This window comes from Mesocricetus auratus, unplaced genomic scaffold (genome assembly GCF_017639785.1).
Source record: "Mesocricetus auratus isolate SY011 unplaced genomic scaffold, BCM_Maur_2.0 Super-Scaffold_100027, whole genome shotgun sequence".
Lineage (NCBI taxonomy): Eukaryota > Metazoa > Chordata > Mammalia > Rodentia > Cricetidae > Mesocricetus > Mesocricetus auratus.
In genome coordinates, this window is record NW_024429208.1 from 17,579,380 (window position 1) to 17,601,131 (window position 21,752).

The following is a 21,752-nucleotide window of genomic DNA, read 5'->3' on the forward strand; positions in this document are numbered from 1 at the left end:
AGTACCAGGACAGCTAAGGCTACACAGAGAAACCCTGTCTCAAAAAATAAAAAAAAAGTGTGCTGAAATAGACTTTTATCCACACCAAGCTGCAGGACAAAGATGTTCAGAAGGGAAATTTCTTAACCGAGTGTGTGATACTTTGACCACATCCTGCCCAGTGAAGGATGGGCTGAGCTGTGGGTCACTGCTGAAGGATTCCAAATGCATAGAATTGTTTTTGTTTATTTTATTTGGTGCTATACAGTTGGACTTTTGAGAAAATTCTCTGTCACCACTATCAAGACAATCTTTCTTACACTTCAGGGAGTTTACTAACCCCACCCACACAAATAGGATGAGTCATGCTGGAGGGGTCTGATCTGGTGTCTGGTAAGGCAGTTAGATTAAACAACTGCTTTAAAACACCCCGTCCTAAATTATCTCTATAGCAACTGTCTCAAGGAAGAAACAGCTTGGTGAGAAGCATCCAGATACGATTTCATAGATAGAGCAGAGAGAGCCCCAGCAGGAACCAATGGCAAACTCCAGTTGTGAAATTCAAGTGGAGTTTATAATAAAGGGCTCTTTTCAGAGAAGTGGTCAGGGTGGGGAAAAACCACAAGAAAATCATGCAGCCTTCGGAACAAGCAGCAGCCGCGTGCCTCTCAGCCTTAGTAGGACAAAGATTCGAGGGGAGGGATCAACATCCAAGAAGAGAGAGACAGCTGGGAAAAGACAGGCACTGACTCAGCACCGATACCTGAGCAGTCGAGTTGCCCCATGAGAGGGAAGCTAGGGGGACAAAGGCCCCAATTTCACTCGAATATGCTTCCCAGATCTGTTATAGATGCTTCCAACTCGGCTAGAGAAATGAAGATCCGAGGAAGCCCAGTAATGCAGTCAACAGCCTTCTAGGATAGAGAGCAGGTTGAAGAAGGTGGCTGTGGCATCTGGAGGGGTCACAGCAGAAAACTGTGATATTTTAATTACATTTAAAAAAACAGGATCTCTCTCTCTCTCTAAACAGTTTCTCCCTAAAAAAATCCCCTCTAAATATATCTACCATTTTATAGGCTGTTTTATGTTTCCTTAGACTACCCAAGTGTTCTCTTAAGAGCCTGTGTCTAAATCTAGCATAAACTCTATTTTATAATCTCACACGCTCGTTCTCATCCACAGTTATACTTGAGTCCAGTGTGGTACCTCAGGGCATGGTAAGCCCAGGGGCTCAGCAGGAACAAGTGCTGTGTTGACAAATGTCTGGCAGTTAACATCTGATTCACAAGAGAATGAATGCAAGGTGAACAATATAGCTTCCAGCTAAAATCAATTTTTTTCTAGGACATTTCCTTTAGGTATGAATATGTATATCCATTGATATAAACCTCTCTCAGATTTCTCAGGGATAATACCCATTGTTTCAGTGATTATTGCAAACACTTTAGTATCATGTCAGCATCTGACTGACTGACAGATTGCTCTGACTTTTCCAGTGCCTAAGTCCAAATGGTCCTGGTAATCTTGTAAAATGACTTGGTTCTTATGGTTACTCATGAAATCTGCACTTTCAAATATGACAGCCATGGGCAGTGTGAAACTATTTAAAGTCCATTAGAATTACATAAAATGGGATGGGAGATGGTTTAGCGGATAAAGCACTCACTACAGAAGCAGATCCCCAGCACCTGCATGAAGTTGGGCATGTGGTACACATCTGTAATTCCTGCATTGGGAAGCAGACACAGGCAGGTGGATCGCTGGAGGGTTGCCCACCAGCCAGACAAGTTGAATCAGCAAGCGCTCGGTTCCATGAGAGACCTTGTCTGAAAAAAAAAAAAAATAAACAGGAGAATGACAGGGGAAGACACCTGAAGTCAATCTCTGGCCTCCCGTGTGAGTGCAACCACACATACATGTGAACCTCCATACAGACACAAGCAAAGGAAAGTGTAAAATAAAAATTCAGCTATTTAGTCACACATATCAAACAGTTCGAGTTTTCAATGGCCACACAGAGGACAGCACAGACACAGACACAGACTGCAGACAGTTCTGATAGAAGGTGCTGCTGTAGCCTCCACAGTTGGCTCCTAACACACAACCTGCAAAGCATCACTTAGGTAATACTCCTGTTATATGTGAGGCAGCAATTAAGTGGTTAATAATCCCTCATTTAATCTGTGGGGAAATAATTACCATCTTCATATTAGAGATAAGGCCTACTGAGGTAACATTATCATAATTCCATAACCACAAAGTAATAGTTAAAAGAACTCAGAATCCAAACTAGATCTTTCTCACATCAAAGTGCTTTTTAAAATAATTTATTTATTTGTATTTTATGTGCATTGGTGTTTTGCCTGAATGCATGTCTGTGTGAGAGTGTTGGTTCTCCCAGAGCAGGAGTCACAGACAATTTGTGAGCTGCCATATGGGTGTTAAGAACTGAACGGGGGTCCTTTGGAAGAGTGATCTTAACCACTGAATCATCTCTCTTAGAGTGTTCTTGACCATTATTTTTGAACCTACAAAAGAAACAACAATTCTGATGAGCTGAACACATGATACTCTATAAAGATACTAAGTTGAAATGACCAAACCCAGTATGTTCCCTTGCATAATAGATAGTTGTATGATGAATACACGACTCAGAAACATATGAGCTATCCTTCTCTTAACCTTTTCTGTGGTCTGCATTAATAAGCAAATGAATTATTGCTATAACACTTGCTCTCCATGTGTCAGTCAGAACCCCACTGAGAAACAAGGTTGCACTCAAATTAGGGGAGTTGAAAAGAGTTTAAAGAGGTAACTGTTTGCGGGGGTGTGAATAACGGTTAGCAAAGATTGCATGCTCTAAGCAAGACTTGGGGTTCATTAGTCTAAAGTCTGGGTAGCGGAGATTCCCTAGATCTAGAGGACACATCTGGTGCTGGAGAAAGGGTTCCACAGAAGCTAAGTTTTTGCAGAACAAAGCAGCCTCGCCAACTTGTGGTGACCCAACAGGGACACAGCAGCTCTATCCCTCAACGTGAAGCCAAGGTTGTCATTGAAATTACCCATAAACTGACACCTTCTCAAGAATTGTTCTTATTTTTTCCCTGTTGCTGTAATAAAACACTCTGACCAAAAGAAAATTAGGGGAGAAAAGGATTTATTTTGTTTATAGGTTAGAGTCCATCTCCGAAGGAATTCAGGGCAGTAACTTGAAACATAAACCATGTAGGAATGATGCTTGCTGACTTACTCAACGTTTCCTGCTTGGATAGCTTTCTTATAAAGTCTGGGACCACTGTGCTTAGGGGATGATGCTCCCCACAGTGGGCTGGGCCTCCCTCCAGCAATTAATTAACGATCAAGATAATCCTCACAGATATGTCCACAGGCCAATCAGATGCCTTTCTCAGATGACTCAAGGCTGTGTCAAGGTGACAGCTAATGTTAAAGCTAACTAGGATAGGAACCCAGAAGTGTAGCAAGTGTGGAGAAGGGATCTGAGAGGACAAATAAAAGATGTTATGGCTGTGATCTATTGCTGTTGCTTACGGCAGGTGTCACGTATAAATAATGTTGAAGTGAATGGGATAAGCTTGACCAGCACCGGACTTCTCTCCACCAGAAAGTCGCCTAAAGCTAGTTAAAACCTCTAGGCTGAAGAAATTTCGAACCCCAGGTCTATGCTGTCTGTGGGTTTCCTACCCTCACCATGTTAAATAAAATAATCAGATATTGAGTGTCAACCCTTATAAGACTTCTTTCACACCATAGTCAAGGGCTTAGCATGAGGTCAACCTGAAAGCAAGAGACACAAAACAAGAATGTGTGCTTTAGCTCTCATGCAAAGGCTGCCAGGTTGGTGACCCTAGAGTTGTCCACCAGTGTCCCTGCCTTGAGAACAGAAGTTACGGCATCCTTAGTTCCAAGGCCACATCTACATAAACACCAAGCTTAATTTCTAAGTCTAACTTTTTAGACCCTGTCTTCCTCAACTGCCTATCATCCCCCAGACACTTGTGTGCCGGTATCCTGGCCATCTCATCATTCCAAAATGTAGTGTTCCCATTTCTGTGGTGACAACCTCTTTCTGACTTACCCTTGCTAGCACGGTCTGTGAAATTCTTACACTCATTGTCAAACCCAGCTTGAGTACCACATATTCTCAGAAGCCTTTGTAATTTCTGCCACAGAGTAAAGAGCCCTGCCTTCTTGGTACTCCTTAATCTTTGGGCTCAACACTGCTGTAACAATGGATATCACAATATAATAAAATAACTGAATTCAGAAGGGACTAGTGGATAATCCCAATCCAACAGCCACACACATGGCCCTAGTTAAACTACGTGAGTCATAAAACCAACCCAGAAGTCATGAGTGTTGAGAAGGTACTGGAAGCAAAGAGAGGGATCGATAGAGATAGAGGGAGAAAATGGAGGTGTGGGGAGGGAGTAATCAGAATGCATCATGTACACACATGAAATTATCAGAGCACTAAATTGTTATCAAAATGTGCATAAAAAGCAACAGGTAGCCCGTTGCTCTGTTTTATTACATGCTGGTACTGCGGGGCACCATGTATACACAGAGACTTGTGGCTGTTACACATTTTAGGACCCACCCTTTGTCTCCTAAATATTTCTCCCTAGCATCATATTTTAGATAGGAGTTGATACTGTAATCCTGAGATCCGTAGAAATGAGGTAATGTTTTATTTACTTTGTAGGACAATCCCCTTCGCAGCATCCTAAATTGCTTCTCAGTTCAAGGAATCTTAACCATTGGGGGACCCCCTATGGCTGTGTGGTGAACCTGAGGGCCTCTTCTCGGAATAGCGTTTTCAAGTATACATAGTCAAATATTATCAAAAATACTAATCAGAGAAAGTTTGTGAAATTTTTAACTGAAAAACTAAGAAAGGAGGTTTTTAAAAGAAAGAAAAATGTAGACGGGGGATTCTTTCATGTAATGAAAGATCCTTCAGGTCGCACTTTATAGTAATGGGGACATTGGAACAGACAAACTGTGGTATATCCAAACAAAGAGGCTATTATTCAACACTAAAAAGAAGGAGAGCCGTAGGAAGACAAGAAAGAAACTGAAATGCATGTCACCAAGAAAAGGAGCCATTTTAAAAGTCGTGTGCTACGTAATTCGCACTAAATGATATTTGGGGAAAGGTAAGACTATAAGGTGATTAACGAACAGTGGGTTCCATGGATTTGGGGCAGATGATGAATTGGTGGAACTCAGAGGAGTTTTAGGATGGTGAATATACTGTATTCACCAAACTGGCAGCTATCTGTTGTTATATATTTGCCTTAACCCACGGAATTTACATCACCAATGGTGGGCCCTATAGTAAGCCATGATCTTTGGGTGACTGTGATGTATCAATGTAGACTTAGAATACAGCAAATGGATCACTCTGGTGGGGGGGGTACTGATAATAAGTCTGTGTACATCCAGTTAGGGGGGTATGAGTTATACAGGGGTTATATAGGTTTGAAGAGGGACCCTATCTGTGCTTTCCTCTCATTTGTTGTAAGCATTAGGACTGTACTGACTTAAAATTTTTTTTAATATCCACATTTTTTTTGGTTTTATGAGACAGGGTTTCTGTGTTTTGGAGGCTGTCGGTCTAGCCTGGCCTCGAACTCACAGAGGTCTGCCTGCCTCTGCCTCCCGAGTGCTGGGATTAAAGGCGTGCGCCACCAACGCCCGGCTCAGTATCCACATTTTTTTAAGATTTCTTTCTATAGTGTGTGTGTGTGTGTGTGTGTGTATGTTGTGTAATTCAGTGCACGAGCCTGAGGAAGGAGTCAAAACCCCTGCAGCAGGAGTTTGTGAGTCTCCTCTATAACAACAATACTCACCCTTTGCCCCAAAGCCATCTCTCTGGCCCCAATAGGAAATAATTGCATTTTTTCAGGTGTGCTTTATGAAGATAAATAGAAATCTTACGTAGGACACACAGATACTAAGAATTTTCTGAGATACAGATTTAATTGCTGTCCTGTAGTTTTAATTTGTCACATCTGGTAGATGCAATAATGCCCTAGTTGCTGGAATCAGTCATGACTTCATGGGCCTCTGACATTAGAAGACAAGTGTGCTGTGGCCCCCGGAGTGACAGACAGGAAGTATTAAGGGGACTGTGCACAGCCCTGGGCATCTTCCTATTCTCTCCCAGTCTCTCCCAGTCTCTCTCCAACCAGGGTTCTAACCAGGAAACATGGCTGCTCTCCATAGGTGAGCACTTTATTAGAAAAAGAGCGGATTGGAGGAGAGTTCGGTGTCAGTCCTATGCAAAGCACTTCTCAGATTGTGACTTTCCAGAAAATCAGGACTCTCTCTAAGCCCCACTGCCCTTATTTTTTTTTTTTTTTTTTTTTTTACGAGACAGGGTTTCTCTGTATTGTTTTCGAGGCTGTCGGTCCAGCTTGGCCTCGAACTCACAGAGATCCGCCTGCCTCTGCCTCCTGAGTGCTGGGATTAAAGGCATGCACCACCACTGCCCGGCTTCTCACTGCCCTTTCTTATGACAAAAGTGAAGGTACATTTCTTCATATGTATATATAGCATGTTAACATACTTCGTGTGTATTGATTGTTTGGGAATTTCACATCACGTGTGCCAACCCCACTCATCTCTCCGCATCTGCCTTGCACCCATTGTAGCTTCCCCCACTAAAAGAAAATTAAAAAATAAAAAAGGAAAAACATGTCTTTGCCACCTCTCCATCATAAATTATTTTGTCATGGTGGCCTTGGGACCTATGGTGTGTCATGCAGTATACACCTTTCCCCAAACAGCTTTATTGACAAATGTTCATTGCAATGAGTTGTTGATCTCTGACTTCTGGTACATCGTTAATACTGGACCCTCACTGAAACTCCTCTTGGATATCCAGCTGTTGACCTGAGTAATGGAGATGCTGTGGCTATGTTTCCACAGGACCAGTCCTTTCATGATGTCCCACAGGTCTTAGATGGGGTGGCAGCGTGGCCCTCAGACACTGATGTGGCCTCAGATGTCGGCCCAGACCCTGGGTATCCGCATAGCTTTCAGTAGTAACAAGAACCATGGACATAACACAGACCCCGGCTGTGTAGGGCCATGGATCTAGACATGACCCTCAGTGCAGTACAGGCCCCGGCACAGGCCACCCGTATCAGGAACACCTCACCACTATCCTGTCTTCAGTTCCTTTTCTCTCCACAGAGCACAAACCACTCCGCTTCTCCTTCTCTCCCATTTTTCCACCACATACCTGTTTATCTTAGTGGGGTCTATCCGACCACAGGGTGCCCAGTGGGTGGACCTATAGTGTGTGTGTGTGTGTGTGTGTGTGTGTGTGTGTGTGTGTGTGTATATATCTCGCATTTATCTTCGGTACCTTCTCTTCTCCCCTTGCATCCCCACTAATCCCTTTCCTCTTTTCTACTTCTCAGATAGTTCCCCTGCTATTTTCATATCTGTTTGTTTGTTTGTTTGCTTGGCGCCCTGGTGAGTTTAAACACAGTTGCTCACAGAAGCATAGGTAACGGGTCAGCAGCTACACCACTGAAGAAATGTCTCTGAAGGATGCTTTGCATTGAAAGACTCAGAGAGGACCTGCAGTGGGACAAGAAGGAGACTCCCTGTAGCATTGTTCCACACCTGGCCCTCTTTTTTCCCAGTGTCACTGGCTGGCTTCAGGCCATCTGATGTTTGTAGCTTACCTAACTGTCCCCACCTCCACCATCCCCACCACTGAAATCTCCTGCCTCAAAGGTAAACTCCGTTTACGCCACATTGCAAATATTCTAGGCTCCAGGTCATGTGGTTCGTATATCACAAACTGTTGTAGACTGTGTGAGTCTCTGCTGCAACCACCTGCCTCTTGCACTACAGTATAGTGAGCACAATCATAAATGATAATAGAGAAATAAATGGGAGTAGCTACATTCCAGTACAACTCGTTGTATTCACCAGCACTCGAATCAGACTTTTACAGAATTTGCAATCTGTTGAGAAATATGACATGTGTTTTGACTTTTTTTCTGATAAATACAAAAACCCCCACATTTTTAGTTCACAGGCCGTTAAAAAACAATCATTTGAGCTACAGTCAGTTGACCACTGCTCTAAAGGTGAGGGTTGCCATGTGCTGAGGTGGGTAAGGTCTATTCTCTATGACCAGGGTTATGAAGGAGCTGCCTAGCTCTGTCATATCCTGCCCCGTGTCACTGCTGACAGCTTACTGTGTGAATTCAGGGATCTCAGTCACTACTTCCGGTCTCTTCCTTAATCTGTTTTTTAAAAACACACGATGAGGGGGCATTATATTTAGCAAGCTGCTAAATAAAGTGTCTGGAAAAACAAATGAGGAAAATAAGGACCTACTTAACAGTGACAGCCTTGGGGCTGAGTCATACTGAAAATCATACGGCAAGAGAAGTAGAGAAATCGAATGGATTTCCTTGTAAATTTTCCACCGCAATCTTTTACTTCGTGGAAAGCAGAATAATGTGTGAGGTCATTTTTCCTTCACACAGTTCACTTACATGGAGGAAAAAAAAAAGAGGAAGTTTCAACAGAGAAGTGTGGTGCCCAGCTAAGCCCCAAGAGAAACATTCCCTCGGGTCCACTCCTGTCCGTTGCTCTGTCTGTCCCTCCTCTCCCTATCCAATCTCTGACTACTCAGTGTCCCAGGGACAGGGCAGTCCTATCTTCATTAACCAGCAGGATGGCCATACTAATGATGTATATTGCAAAATCAGGAACCAACCAAAATATACAGTGCGTAGAAATTTGTTACTGTGTCAGGAAGATAAGGAATGCCAAGAGACACAGGTAAGTGACCCAAGATCCCAGGTACACAGAGAAAACCCAAGCACTGAAGGGTGGTGCTCACTTTAGTCACCTGGGTTCCTTTGCTGATGGGACATGATAATCAGTTTGAAATGACAGTCCTAGGGAGCTTAGAGAAAGGACCCTCTAGATGACATGAGGGGAAAAGATCAAGCTTTGATATCAGGAGAAGCAAATAGCAGAGCAGAATGATAATGAGAGATAATTATAGCCAGTTACACTCTGCCAAGTACTGATGTCTACCAAGCAAGTTACATAGGGTCGACCTTGGTTTTAATCACTCTCAATGTGCCATTTTTATTTCTCACCTGATGAATCTTTCAATCTGGGTATATTTCCAGAACCTTTCGGTTCAACCAAGGACAAAGAAAGAGGGGCTGCGGTGATAACTCAGTTGGTACAGTGCTTGCTGAACAAGGATGAGGACCTTGCATCCCCAGCACCCTAATATAAAACTAGGTAGACTTGTAATCCCAGAGCGGGAGAAGGTGCAATGTGGGGATCCCTGGAGCTTGCTGGCCAGCCATCCCTGTCTAATCTGTGAGCGTTGGATCCATGTGGAAAGACTGTGCGTCAACACAAGGTTTGACTGTTTGCAACAGCCACGTCATATCTAGAAGACGGTGTGTCACAGCACTCTTCTCCATCCTTGGACTCTTAATCTCTCTTCTGCAATGTTCTCTGGGCCCTGGAAAGGGCGGTATAGATGTTCTGTTGTGGGCTGAGCACTTAATAGTCACTCGTTTTTTATAGCAGTGGGGCTGGCCTGCACAAGACTTGCACACACAAAAAGATATGACGGTAGGAGGAGGATTAGGGAAGAAAATGGAAGGGGATGAGACAGGAAAATGAAGATAAATATGATAGCACTACCTTACTGCATAGAAAACAAGGTGAATGCCTCCTGATGAATGAAAGCAAAGGATGATGTCTGGACTCTGCACACATGCATATGCTCACGCATGCACACGCTTGTGCACATGCAAACACACATGCCCATATGCTCATGCGTCCACATGTACAAGTGTGAGCATGTGCGTGTGTGGGCACACGCGCACACACGGGGGGCGGGGATATCTCCAAAAAAGCTTAGTCTCTCTCATTTGCTTAAGCAAGTGACTTAAGAGAAACCAGTTTCAACAGAAAGAGTGAGCATTACCACCCTGCCCCTCTTGAGGTGGATGGGCATGGACACTAGTGTCACAGATTTTGCATCTCTAGAATGGGGGCAGTGCCCCGTGCTGTTCACTGTAAGCCACACACATGACACAAGAAAGGGCCCCATGGATTCTAAAAATAGAAGCGCCTTTGTGATTACCATTGTTATTAAAGAGGAAATAGCCCGGGTCAAATGTTGAGCTGCCGAATGACTGCTTCAGTTTGAACAGATGACTTAAGAGGGCTAATAAGCACATGTTTTGGTCACCACATTGGTGTGAGTCAGGGCCCCAGAGCACGAGGCCTAGATCATGGGCTCCATGGGACCAGCTCATCTGACCTGCATGGCTGGGCCTTCCAAGTTAGAGAAATGTGGGACTAAATAGCATCTCTACCCTCCCTTTCCTCCTTAGGCAAGTCCCTTGTCCTGTCCATCCTTGGTTTCTTGACGCCCCCCCAATCTGGCTGAGCCGTGAGGTCTGAGGTAACACACCTACTCGTAATGCACAGTAGATTTCCCACTAAGAGGAGCACGTGCTGCCAAGGAAGAGCCAGTAGCCCAACCTTAGCAGCTCTTTTGAAAATGAGGTTTGCTTAGGTGGACAATCTGTTCAGCTTCCAGATTCTTGGGTAAAACATTTAATGATATGGCCCACTGTGGTGGTGTTTGCATCTGAAGAGATGGTTCACAATAAACACGCTTCTTTCTGTTACTTGTAATGGTGTTTCCAAGACACCAGAGGGATATTATGATAAGTTTACATAAATGAGCCGTGTCTGCCTCTGTGCTTATTAGTCCCCTCTTCACCCTGCCCACTTTGGTCCTCCAACTTTGCCTTTCACCCAACACGGTGAGTCCTTTCCACACCTCTTCCTCATCTTACCCTGCATTCAATCTACTATTCCAGGCTAACTAGACAGCTATGAAAATTGTTTCTCTGGCTATAGAGCTGGACAGTAACTTGAGTTGGGTAGGTGTCCTGAAAATGGAAGTGCTAAGATCTGTGTGCAGGAGGTTTATTGGAATGTGTGCTCCGGAGTCCCCTATCCAGGAGAAAGGTAAGTATGACTCGGCAACAAGAGATGTTTTACCATGACGCACCCACAGCTGATGCAACATAGAGTTCTGGGGGTGCCATCCCATTCAGGGTGGTTGCAGACTGTGCCAAGAGACTATACACAATACCTAGAAAGTGACTTGGCTGAGATCTACCCACTGAACCCTCCTATGGCTAAGGACTGTGTGTCTCCCACTGAAGTATCAGTTAGGGTGGAGGCACTCCACCAGGTCCACTACTCCATGGCTCGGCACTCAAGGCTTATAGGCCTTACCACGAGGTCAACCTTGTCCCTCTACTTTCCCTCATTCAACCTGTGATATGACTGTCACTCATACAAGATATTTCCAGATACCTCTTGCTATTGACATTGAGTTTGGAACCACAAAGCTCAGAGCCTACCTTTGTGTCAGTTCTCAAAAGCCTAGTGAATGTGAAGAATGAGAAAGAGATAACCTTCTAAACATAAGCAGCGCTCTTACAGCTCAAGTTTCCAACACTTCAGCATATTTAAACGTACTCAACACTTCTCAGTCTGGTTCCTCATTTTGTTTATAGGAAAGAATATTTCATGAGTAATGATACAATTCTATTCTTACACAATGTCCATTGGGGTTTTCATTTCCTTTATTTGCTCAAGTTTTCCCTTTATGAAGTTTTCTCTTGAAAATATGACAAGAAGCCCTGCAAACTGAAGGAAAAATTCAAGTTGGATGAACAGGGCTGAACGAAGAACATTTGCAAATTACACAAAAGTATCCGCTGGAGAGAAGTTATGACTAGAAAGAGAACCGAGTACTCAGCACACACCTGTCCCATTCTCCTGTGAAGTGAAGAAATGAATATTTATGTTACCTGAGGGTCATTTCACAAAACAAAGTGTTTATTTAGATGAGAAACATGAAACTGTTTCATAAATGAAAAATAATTAAGTAGACAAATGAATAAGACCACATAATCTTCAAAATGGGAGAAGCAAAGATGTCAAGGGTGTAAGTATCTATACTAATGTGTACATTTATAAAATGTAAAATATGAATTATATCTTATTTTACATGAACTATATGCACTTATATACATTTCTGTATAAGTGCCTGTGTATATACACACAGGTGAATGAAGGGAATGAAAGCAAGCATATACTTCCTAGTAGCTGGTGTTCATTTGAAAAAGCATGCCACTCTTCTAGGCAGACTCGTTGCTGAATGAAGAAATAAAGTATCCCCAGCTCCAAGTCAGGCTTGGTAATCCATGCCTAGCTCCGCCAATGCTTCCAAATCCACTTGTCACACCCTAAACAGCACCCCACAGATCTATGTATATTTTCTGTTGCTTCAGATCTCCTAGTATCGATATGCTATTTATTATACTGTAGATGGCTCTGCCCCTTCCCATCTTCTACTGATTCTCTTCAGAGCACTTTCCAACTGTCTATCCCATTGTGAGGTTGACCAGATGCCTTAAATAAGCCTGGCCTCCATACCTCTGTGATTGCTTAGGCCAGTAGCCAGGCCTTGCTGCAAGCAGGTGTTTGTAAACAGATCAGCCCACTGGACTCAAAGATTTGGCTTCCAGAGTGGTGCTGACAGTCTGGCTCTGAACACACTATCTACCTGAGCTTGAACCTGCCATCATATCTCTCAGTGTTCCCAGAACCGTACTGTCTCCCATCTATAGACCCCTAGAGTAGTTGAGTATCATCAGTTCTCTCTCTCTCTCTCTCTCTCTCTCTCTCTCTCTCTCTCTCTCTCTCTCTCTTACATTGCTGTTCTTAATCTAATCTATTCTTCCCCCATCCCCACCTATGATAGGCTCCTTGTCACATATGGTGATCAGGAATGGCCTCCAACTCTAAGGTGTTTGAAGACTTGCTACACAATGCATATGGCCATGAATCTTTACAATGGATGCCTCCTCTTCATTTTCCCAGGCTAGTCTTTTCACAATAATGGGAAAACTTTTCTTAATGTGCTTTGAGGATCCTCTCCTACAGTCAACAATGAAAGAGATCACCGGAAATACAGTAATATGTCAGGCAGTGGTGGCTCACATTTTTAATCCCAGTACTGGGGAGGCAGAGGCAGGTGAATCTCTATGAGTTCAAGGCCAGCCTTGTATACAGAGCGAGTTCCAGGACAGCCAGTACTGTTTCACAGAGAAACCCTGTCTCCAAAAGCAAAACAAACCAAAACAAAAGAGAAATAAATACAGCAATATAATCCAAAGCATCCCAGAGAAGATATAGTTGAAAACATGTATTACCCTACATTTACAGTTCATAGTTCATAGTGTTCACAGTAAGCTTAACAAGAGCAGAAAATTAATTTTCTTTTTCACTTTTCTGTACAGGTGCATTTGTGATCATCACCAGAGCAGCAAAGTGGCAATCAGTAATAAAGTACTCGGGAGCTACTGTTCCAGGCCAGTACACTGGAGGGTTATGTGATATGACCAGACTAAACAGGGAGTTGTCAGGGATCTGAAGAGAAATCTGTGATTCAACACACACAGCACCAAGAGCTGCAAAGTAGTAATAACACACTTTCACCTCTTCTTTGTGGTAGACGTTACTCAGGAATAGCACAGTTGACAATGAGGAACACGGAAGTTATTCTTCTTGAGTGTTTTCCTTACATTAATGATGGATTTCATTGTAACATTTTCATGTGTGTTAATGTAGTTTGATCATATTCACCCATTGTCCTATCTTGTTTTCCTCTCACTTGAAGTAACACCCTTCCTCTTCCCAACTACACCTTCGACTTTCATTCATGTTGCTGTGTGAAAGGACCATGGGTGGGAATTTGATCACAGGAGTGTGTATACTTTACCACCACTGAGAAAATGTCTCTTGTTCCTGAATCAATCATTATCTACACATACATCCTTCTAGAGGATAGGGACTCATGGGCCCCTCCTCCTTCCATGATAAGTTGTTGACAGACCCAGTCTTCTGCAGGTAATCATAACTGCTTGGATCTGAGAAAGCAGCAGTCATGTAATGCCCAGAAATCAACTTTCCACACCACTTTTCCCTCTGGCTCTTACATTATTTCCACCTCTTCTTCTGCAATGTTCCCTGAGACTTCGGAGGAAGGGTGTGTGATACATGCCCTATTTATGTCTAGGAAGGGAAGTAGCTCTTGAACTTGGATAGACAGCTTTGGGTCCCGGAGATGACAAAGAATTTTCACAAGCAAGACTAAATAATAAGCAAATATGAAACTATCACTTCTTGACATCCTAGATTTTATTGACAAATGATTAGACTACACAAATCTATGATTTTTATGTTTGAACAAAATGGTCTATATAGACAGGGTAGTAGTTTACATTTTATATATAATAATATATATTATTTTTCTTCCACAGTGCCTTACCTCCTGAAGTTTCCACCACCTACCTCTCTATGGTGAGCTAAGTCGGGAGAAGAGGTCTATGAGACTTTCTGGTATTGAGCAATGGGAAACAGCTACCAGTCCTAGATGGTCAGTTCAATGAGTAGGAGAACATTGACATCAACCAACAGAATAGATGGTGATTTGTGGACTTACTGACAAGTACTCACTGAGAGCATCCCTGCCCATTAGCTCTTTGCCATACTGACTTCAGTTATCTGTTGTCATGGTTTTATGATAGATGGTTTCAAGATCACACAGATGAGTCCATAGTCTTTGGGACTGTTTGACTTCTACATTTCAGAGATCAAAGACAGAAGGCAAGGATTCAGATTTGCAATCATTGGGAACTCCATGTGGTAGAAAATAGAAGCCCTAAAAGGCCACATTCCATTCATCCCAGGAAGATGTCTCTGGCCTCTAGAATGTCTGGGGCTTCAGGCCTATGGGATACTGCTTCTGACTTTCTTAGGCCAAACATTTCTGCTTTGTTTTCTGTTGAATGAGGCTCACCTTACAGTACAAGGATTGCTTGGACTGTATCAGCAAATAATGTATAACCTCTTAAATACACTCTGTGCTTTGATTCCCAGAGGTCACAAGGATAAGGAAAGGTGTCAGCGTGCCAAGTACTTTCACCAGCCTCTAACCTCCATTTCTCCTTCCCAATGCCTCTCTCCCACTCCACTGCTTAGCATGAACTCTCTGACATCCCCAGACTCTTACCTCTCAGAGTCCAAGCCCTTCCAGAAAACCTCAGCTTTCAAGAGTGCTGTCACCCTTAAGGACTTTAAGAAATAAATTCAGAAACTGGTTTGGCTTTTCATCAGTGATGTTAGCTTTCCCACAAATCACGAGTACCACTGAAATAAGTAAGGGCATTAAACTATCCACTGCTTGTAACCTGGGAAAGGGTCCTCCAAAACCTGAGACATAGCAGTGTGCCCCCAAAATCACTTATTCAGGGCTGGTTTGGTAGATTCGTGTTAGATAGGGAAACTGGTGGCCAAGCCTGACAGTTTGAGTTTTTGAACCCCACAACCTACATTATAAAAAAGAACCAACTCCTGCAAGTTGTCCCTTTTCCTCCATGCCTGTATCATGGTTTACCCATCCACCCCCCCCATTCAATAGTCTCTGGAAGAAGACTGTCTGAAAAGGTTTTCTGGTCTCCTAGTAACAGAGACATCATCATCTTTATCCATTTTATAGGGAGGCAAATGAAGCATGTCACCTTGACTAATCTTCACTTAATCTTTCAGTCAGAGCATCCAACAAGACTGGACCAAAGGAAAAAAGGATTGGTACTCACATTTGTATAGTATCTGACTAAGTATAATAAACTCTGTCTTTGATCTCACTTGACCATGAAAATAAGCCCTGCAGTAAGTGAGGCAGATGTTATTATCAGCCCTCTTATATAGTTAATAAAACTGATGCTCAGAAAGATTGTGTCTCATGAGAGGTCACACAGCTAATAGGCAATATTCTGGGACAGACACAAATCTAGTTATTCTAATTCCAAGTCTTTCTCTCTTCCCACCTAAGCACACTAGCACATCCAATTACAAAACATGCATTGGGCAACTATGGCAATCCCCTTATGAGACCATTCTTTATTATTACTATCATTATTACTATTATTAATTTTTTCATTTATTTTTTATACCGATGACAGCTTCCCCTCCTTCCTCTCCTTCCATTCCCTCCTCCAGCTGCTTACCATCTATTCCCCTCCCCATCCACACCCCTCCTCTGTTCAGAAAGGAACAGGCTTCCCATGGGCCTCAACAAAGAATGGTGCATCAAGTTGAGGCAGGACCAAGCTCCTCCCCCTACATTAGGCTGGGCAAGGCAACCCAGCATGGGGAATAGGTTCCCAAATGCCAGTTCATGATCCTGATCCCACTGCCGGGAGCCCCACAAACTGACCAAGCTACACAACTGTCACACACAAGCAGAGGGCCTATGCCAGTTCCATGTGGCTCCCTAGCTGTCAGTCCAGAATCTGTGAGTTCCCACAAGCTCAGGTCGGCAGGTGAAACCATTCTTATCTCCCCCAAAAAAATATCATTTTCTTTTTCCGTGTCTAGTGAAGTCTAGAGCAGAGTGCTACTATTTGTGTGTTTACAGCTTCTTGATCTCCTTTCTTGAAATAATATGGCTAATTGTGAACAAAGGAATGTGAACAGAAACCATGCCTGGCACACTTGAATCTATGGGATGGCATTATGCTCATAGTCCACCATGCTGTTCTCTGAAATCCTTGACTGTCCACATCTAAAGGAACCAGGAAGAACATACTATTGAAAGTAATAGAGTTGCCCATGGGCCTATGATATGAATGAAACATGAACTTTGCATGGGAACACTGATATCACAATGGTGGTTTCTCCTATTTATTCAAAGAGCAAACAAATCACTACATACCAGTGCCTCAGCGACAGCTGCATCAAACACCTGACAGTGAAAATTCTCTTAATGGCCTAGAGATTGATGAAAAAAATCACAGGCTAGTAAAAGACACATAGACACCACATAATTCATTTACCACTGAGTTGGGTATGGGTCAGTCCTCGAAAAGATGAAACATGTTTGAGAGTTCTCCTTGAAGAACACAAAGCTGCAAATAAAATTAAGTACAGAAGTAAATATTTATTGAGCATTAAAAAATGAATCACAGCAAACCACAAACTGTAAAAGCTGACAAATGCTACACCAAATTCCAAAATAATAACATATTTTTTTGATTTATTTACTTTTAAGTTATGTGTACAGATGTTTTGCCTACATATATGTAAGTACGCCTCATGGGTATCAGATGCTTCAGAGACCAGAAGAGGGCATTGGATCCCTTGGAACTGTAGTTACAGATGGTTGTAAGCTACCATGTGGGCACTAGGAATAGAACCCTGACCCTCTACAACAATGGTTCTCAACCTGTGGTTCATAACCCCTTTGGGGGCACATATCAGATATTTACATTAAGATTCATAGCAAAATTACAGTTATAAAGTAGCAATGAAAGTAATTTTATGGGTGGGGGTCACCACAACATGATGAACTGTATTAAAGGGTCATAGCATTAGGAAGGTTGAGAACCACTGCACTACAAGACCAGTGAGGAGTCTCAACTACTCAACTATCTCTCCAGGCCCAATATTATTAATCACATGACATACCTAGATGATATTTATTCTACTTTTTGCTCTTCCTGTGATAATAACTTTATGTTTTAATTGAGAGAACTGGAAGAATGCCTTTCTTCTAACAGTTTCTGGAAACCTGTGTCTTTATTAATGACATATAGTCTGTATTTTCAGGATTCGTGACAGCTTTGGGGCAAATGGCAGTCAAGTTCCTGTCACCAAGCTGTAGGATTTGGACGAGTTCTACATGCACCATTTTTCAATGCTGTCTCCAACCTTGCTTCTCCTTGGTTCACTCTTAGTGCTCAGACCATCAAATAGCAGACCCTCTGTGCCAAATCTCTGTATCACTATTCCAGGTCTCAACACACTGGGCGATGGAAATTTCCCTGGAAGGTATGGCAAGTACATAACTAGAGATAACATGGAAATGACCAAAACCATAAATTCACATCTCATTATCTCTATACTAAATACATCCCCAGCTGTTCTCCAATATGGCCAAGCCAGCCAGCCATAGCGTACCCACACTACCTGATATGAGGAGTGCTACCATGGGAAGCCAAAGCAGTTGTGAACTTAGCTGCTCCCAACTAAGGCATCTAGAAGCTTTCTTTATGGACCAATGTTTTGTTTAGTCTGCACTGGCCTCTTAAGGTCACGGCATTATGGTTTTCAGGGCCAGATGCTCCACTCTCAAATTGCAAACTTCACCGGGAAATCGTGAATTGACTTTGTGATTATTTCTATTGAAAAAAATCAACTTTTTAGAATGATTTTATCAGGAAAGAAATTTCTTCTTGAACGGAGTCCAATGCTCTTGATCACCACCAATTGCTCTGTCTCTTTCTGTATGTCTCTCTCTTCCCCTCCCTCTCCGATCTCTCTCTCTCTCTCTCTCTCTCTCTCTCTCTCTCTCTCTCTCTCTCTCTCTCTCTCTCTCTCCCCCTCTCCCCCTCTCTCTGTGTGTGTGTGTGTGTGTATCACAGTCTAGGACATATCAGTAACTTTAACTTCAGAGACTGTGCACAGGAGGCAACAGTTTGCAGCAGCCTTCCTGGGGTTCACAGGAAAGACATGTCACCAACGAGCACAGCAAGGCTTCACACAGGAACATTAAACCAAACATAAAACTTGGAATTTTGAGGCAGATTAGGTGTATGGAACTGGAAAGAAAGCTGAGACTATCACTTAGAAGGGTTAGCAAGTAGGGAAAGGTGTCTGGGAAAAGCCCACCAGGAAGAAATGGGCCTAACTAATCTCATGGGGACAGAGGTTTTGTCTACTGCCCGCTCCAGTCCCATCACACAGCTCACTGGGCACACAGTAAGGGCTAATACTTAGGGCTTCAATGAAAGCAAGGAAGGAAGTGGGCAAAGGAGGGTGGTTTGCCTTTGCCTTAAACCACAAGCCAGGCTCTTAACTTCCTCACCTATAAAATTAGGATAAAAACAGCACCTCTCTTGGAAAGATTATGCAAGTTAATATAAATAAATCATTCATGGAGAAAACTGGTACTCAGTAAATCTAGTTATTATAGCTAAGCTTCACTTCATCTGTCAGTTGGAGCATTAAAAACAGAGGGAGCTGTCGCTGATAAGCATGGAGAGAAGGGGCCCAGTGGAGAATGACTGATGGGAAATCTACCCAACGTCTTGAGATGGCTGTCCTAAACATCCACTTTTGTGGGAGACTCAGACGGCCTCAGATTTGACTCATGGGCAGGAGTGAGAGGAAGAGGGTGCCCCGTGACGTGGCAGGAAGACCCAACTATCTCAAGCCCCAGCTGGGTGAATGCAATCAATAACATCCTGTCAGGAACTTTTTGTGGTCTCATGTAAATTTAGGCTACCTGAATAAAAGATAAAAATTGTCATTTCCTCTCTCATCACGTAGCATGATGATTTATCTATTCCTTTGAAAGAACCAAACCATACCAAAAACAATTGTGTCTATGTCCCTGGTTATGTATACCCATTGTGAATGGTGCAAGACACCAGGACATTTTTAGGACTGTAGCAGAGAGGAACCCTACAGAATATAGATGTGATTAACTCCGTGGAAAGGGCAAGGCCTCAGAAGTATTTTTAAGGTTGTCTATGAGGAAAAGAGTGTCATGGGTTGTTTAATCAACCCTACCCTGCAGGGGCGGTTATAGATGTTTTCCAGTTAACTGCCACAAAATAGTAGTGGATGGATGACTGCACTCTGGACAGAACACCCCAAATGCTTGCAGTCTGACAGTGCAGGGTCCTTTAAAACTTTGAACTTGACTTGGGAGGTTCATAGAAACTTTCGCTTCTCAAAAATATTCTTTATTGTTTGTTTATCAAACCCACAATCTCCCGAGATATTCAGGCTTACAAAAGGCAATGTGGAAAACGAGCGAGGGAAGAACTGAGGGCTATTTTTCACATCTAGGCAAGTCCTTGTAATGAATGAGTCCTTGGGAACGGGTAAGGCTGAGATCTGGCCTTGTGAACCATGCTCAGCATGAAAGACCAATTCACAGCTGGTCTCTAAGTCCTGACAATCTGATCTTTCTCTGAGGAGCAGAGCGTGACACATCCAACACTGTGTATATTGAAACCCCCAAGAGGACAGACAGCAGAGAGTAGTGTGGAGACCCCTAGAGCAATAATGGCACCTTTACTTGGGCTCAGCCGGCAGACTTCTCTGATCTTCAGATGAAAAGAAAGCTTGGCACTGTCTAGCCTAGACCTTCAAGGCCTCACTGCCCCACACCTGAGATCTTACAGTGATGGATGAGGAGCGGTGAGCTTTGTCGATAATGAAGGGTGTTTCTCCTCTATGTCTCATTTCTGAAAATTCTATGTATAAATGATCCCATCTTTCTGGCCTGATGGGTTCTGTTTACAGCAATCTGTACTTACTTATCACACAGGCTAATAGTCACTAAAGATTAAAATTGTATCCACTCAAGTGCCAATCACCAAGTACCAAGCACAAATAAGTCATACGCCTTCAATGAGTCTGAGCTTCTTCAACTACCAAAGGGGCTGTGAACCTATATCTTGTGACTGAACCATGGGAAACTGTGAGTCAAGTCATTGGCACAGGGCTGAAGAAACAGTAGTAGCTCAATAAACACAATTATTATTGTTTTCATTACATCTTGTTGTTGGGGAGACCATGTATGTGACATAGAGAGCATGTGGAAGTCAGAGGACAAGTTGTTGAGTCGGCTTTCTCTCTCTACCACGTGGGTTATTGAAATCAGGCTGTCAGTCTGGGTGGCGAGTATCCCCCACCTGCTGTGCCACACTTATTACTGTTGTGGTCAATCTGAAGATTTTGTAAGAATACGACAGACAGCGCAGATCTAAGAGCTGAAAGCCCAAAACTTATTTGTGTGATTTGGGCAAACCAACCAGACTCCGTTTCTTTATCCAATGATTAAGACAGTTGCTGCACTGTGGTATAATATACACTTACAGCTGAAAAACAAAAGGACTTCTTTTCTAAATAAAAACACCAAATATGGTAATATTAATGCCATTATCATTGCTGGTGCCATTAAAATGACCCCCTTACCTTTGCGTTCTGGGTGGTTCTGTCCTCTATCCTATTTCTGGTATGATGTATCCAGCTATATTCTGCTTGTGTTGGGCAGCTGGGGAAGGGTGACAAGACCAACCTATGCTGCTCACATAGTTGTTTCCACAGTAAGATTTTATCCATTCTAGATACAGTATGGCCAGTGCTGCTGGGTTAACTGGGCAATTTCTCCTTCTATGAACATCAGAAAAGAACACCCACCCGCTAAGCAGCTAAGTTCCACCCTCCCAGTTTACTGACACCCTTGTTGCTATCTCTCCATGTACCTTGTCTCCAGCAGTCTTTGTTTGATGAGGATTGGTACAATAAGCCATCCTACCCATGACACATATTCCCTGACTCCATAAGTACCTGAAGCTGCAGTTGGTACTAGACCCATTATAGACTATGGTTCTTCTTATGTCTGTGTACCTGTGGTGAAGCTGAATTTGTAAATTAGCACAGTAAGATGTCAGCAATAATAGTAAAATAAAGTAATTGCTATATGTACTATGACAAAGATTATGTGAGTGCTCTCTCTCTCTCTCTCAATACTGTACTACAGCCACCCTTCTTGTGATGATCTGAGATGATACAAT

The 21,752-nt window shown here is 43.0% G+C and overlaps 1 long non-coding RNA gene across 1 annotated transcript in view; it reads right to left on the bottom strand.

Annotated features, from left to right (window-relative positions):
• Positions 1-240: 240 nt before the first annotated feature.
• The window catches only part of LOC121134351, a 33,754-nt gene continuing 12,242 nt past the window's right edge, over positions 241-21,752 (bottom strand). The window contains exons 2-3 of the long non-coding RNA XR_005871442.1: positions 16,998-17,069; positions 241-1,805 (exon numbers count right to left, since the gene is read on the bottom strand). This is a non-coding gene — a long non-coding RNA (uncharacterized LOC121134351). The remainder of the gene's footprint in view (positions 1,806-16,997; positions 17,070-21,752) is intronic.